Raw genomic sequence first — 3,553 nt, forward strand, 5'->3', positions numbered from 1 at the left:
CAAAAATTGTGTAAATTGAGTCTGTCAATGAAAAATCAACATTTATTTTACATTGATTCGATGTACGGAAATATATTTTTACTAATTTTTAACAATTAACAATACTACTCTTTTCCGTTTTAACTGTTAATCGAAACTGATTAGCACTTCAGTAGGTAAGAATCTCGACTAATTCCATATTTTAAGCAAACAGTTATAATCTATTTTACAAAATATTTGTATGACTAAGCCTGCTCTTGCTCAATACACACATTTAGAAGATTATTTACTTTATCTTAATGATTATTTATACTTTATAGCCCGATTATTTAAGGTGATCGGTTCGCGAGGCTCCAGAAATGTCCCAGAACTACACTAAAATTTAAAAATTTCTAAATTTGTGATTATTAAAGTATAAAATTTTTATGTTTATAAAAGGAAATACTAAATTTTATAGTTTAACAAAAAACTTTTATCAGAAATTAAACAGAAGAAAATTAGAGAATCAGTTTTAAGATCAACTCTCCGGTTGGGATCGAATAAAATGCCGATTTTTACTCATCTCGCGATCTGAGTTCAGATCTCGTTACACGTAATAACGAGTGACGACCAATTAGAAATTAGTGGTGTGGAAAATAAGCAATCAAAGTGGTTGATCAGGAAACAAAACTGATAAAAACACAGATTCCAAGGACGCAGGGAGCTTCTCTCTGCGATTTCTCGTTGTGCTGCACCTTACTTGCTTACTTTCTCCACTTCACCCTCGACACTTGTGCTGAACTGTCTTGGTAAACTTTTAACATTACCCCGGGGTATTCGACAAGAACAAGTCTTTTTATCAGAACTTTCTCGCTCAACAGGAGGAACTGAATATTTATAGTCGTGCTCTACATCCCGAGAATTATATCTGTAAGCTTTATTTTTATGTTTAAATAAATTATCTTCTGACCAGACATAAGAGTGACTCTGTGACCTCACAGTTTGGCTATGTATCTAAATATATATTGAGTATATATATCGGGCTTCGGAATGTTTGTTATAGTTAATATACAAATCAACAATAAATGTGTGACTGAGTGTGACTGTCGTCCTTGGTGGAAAAGAGCAAAGAATCCATAAACTTAATTCAAAGAAGCAGCAACAAACTTCACACTAATTTGTTATAATTACAGAGGCGAATGTCATATTAATGAAGTATTGTAAAATAAATTGAAATAGAACATTTATGATCATTATTTTATAGACGTTTGTATTGTTAAAAAAATCATAATTGTGGTCCGCGGGATTCGAAATTGTGAGTTTAGTGGTTACGGAGGTCAAAAAGTTGGGGATCGCAAAACGGCGCGAAATGTAAATGTCGATATTTCGTTCGTTTCGACATAAAAAGCATCTTGTAATAAATAAAGGTTTGTTCAACGTAGTAAGAGCCTCATTGCCTCATTAGCGATCTCGAACGAAGCTAACACTAATTTCAGGATAAGGATGTATCTGAAGTTTAAAATACAGTAATTTAGAGAAGTGCACTACCGACTTGTAAGTACAGTAGAGTAGTACATCGTTTATCCGAATCAATTGGGAACTGGAGTTGTTTGAATAACCGATTATGCACGAAAAAATATATTAATCTATCCAATGTTGAACTTATTCTCCGTTGCATGACGCTTCGTTTTTGTAGTTTTCTCCATGGCGTGTTGCTTCATGTTGAATTTTCGTCGATTTTAAGCCTAACGAAAATTTTTATAATAATAATCAAGGCTATTGAATCGTTAAAAATTATTTCTTTATTTTGTACAAACAAAATAAATATGTTGAAAAGCATAAAAACAAAAAATTATACTTTAGAAGTTAACCTAGTACCAAAAACGTCTGATACAGCACGACACAGTCCGACTGGAAAGCTTTCGGTTAACTTACGTTTCGGTTGACCGGTTTTCGGATAAACGATGCTCTACAGTAGTCTCTTTGTCAGTGTTCAAAACAGAGATAGGAAAACCAGTTCCGCTTTTGAAACTGGAACTGTTCCAAGGAATCGTTACCTAGCTTAACGGTTTAGTTGGAACGGTTGGAGTAGACGGTTTCGTCGGAACAGTTAAGCTAGACTGTTTCACTGAAACAGTCAGATTAGACGCAGAAGTGTAGTGGTAAATTAAAAACTGCCAGCACACTAACCGGAGCCCTGAAGTTGAATCTCCGCTGTATATGGCAGGGTGGACAAGCAAGAGTTCAGTGGGAGCCGAAATGCAGGTTTTGCAAAATGCATGGGAGCCGCAGTTCTGTACTGTCGTTGCGAATAGTATGGTAAGGCGCGCGATTTTATTATATAATATAAATATAATATAAAACAAATATTGAATTTTTTTAAGAAACATATTTTCACAAAATTATAAAAATAAAATTGTAATAATAATAATAATAATAATAAAATTCCTGAATACAAACACACACACTGATACACTTCTTTAATTTCTGTTTTAATTACTATGCCTTGACTTTGGTCCGGCATAGTACATAGCCACCGGTGTTAACCGAGTATATCTCACTTAACCCAACATAATAATAATAATAATAATAACTCTTCCGTGGTCACCACCTGGTCGTGGTGGGAGAGCCTAGTAATTTTACTGATCCATAGGGCAATGAAGGCTGGAGCATAAGCTCCTGGTACGGACACCCATGCCAGTAAGGTCTATGGGGAGAAATGAAGCTAAGAGTGACCACACCCACATTCTGTGGAGATATTTATTATGGTGATAACTAGATCAAAGTGTGATACCGGCTCGGACGTCGCCCGGGTTAACAAGGTCTGCGTTCGTGGGTTAGGCAGAGGCTCACGTTCGAAAAATAGGCCACAGTCTCCCCTGGTTACCGGTGGCGAAAGCAGCACTGGCCCAAGCATGGCTACTGCAATGCCCTCAACAGATGTGAGGAATCAACCCAGCCTTGGTGTTTCTGTGGCAATGCATCCACAGACCACAAAGGCTGGAAAACCACGCCAACGGATGAAATGGACAGTAGAAATGAACGAGTTTATCATCCGTACTTATTACACAATCACAAAACTTGAAACAAACATGACAGCATACAGACAACAACTACACCATAAATTCACACAACAATATCCTCACCTCACTGTCACTGAACAAAGGGTTGTTGATCAAAAAAGAACAATTATACACAACAACCTTATTCCACAAACAACACTTGAACTTATCAAACAACAGATTGCTGATCAAATACATCAACAGACAGAAACATCTAACATTAATGAAGATCATGTAACCTGTCAGGATAATCCAGCAACAAGCATTGATAATAACACACATACAACAATTACCACTAATGATACTACAGACACTTCCTTGTCCATCACTGATAACATAGACATGAATTTAGTTAATACGCTCTCACTTATATTTCAGCAAACACTCACTAAATATACAGGCACAGATCCCACACAACGACCACGAATACCAAAAATTAACACGTCAAAGGAAGTAGGAAAAACACTAAATTATGTAAACACTCACTTAATACCACACTACATTCATTCAATTTCTACACCTGTAGACATTCA

This window comes from Centruroides vittatus, unplaced genomic scaffold (assembly GCF_030686945.1).
Source record: "Centruroides vittatus isolate TY-2023 unplaced genomic scaffold, ASM3068694v2 contig_836, whole genome shotgun sequence".
In the NCBI taxonomy this organism is placed as follows: domain Eukaryota; kingdom Metazoa; phylum Arthropoda; class Arachnida; order Scorpiones; family Buthidae; genus Centruroides; species Centruroides vittatus.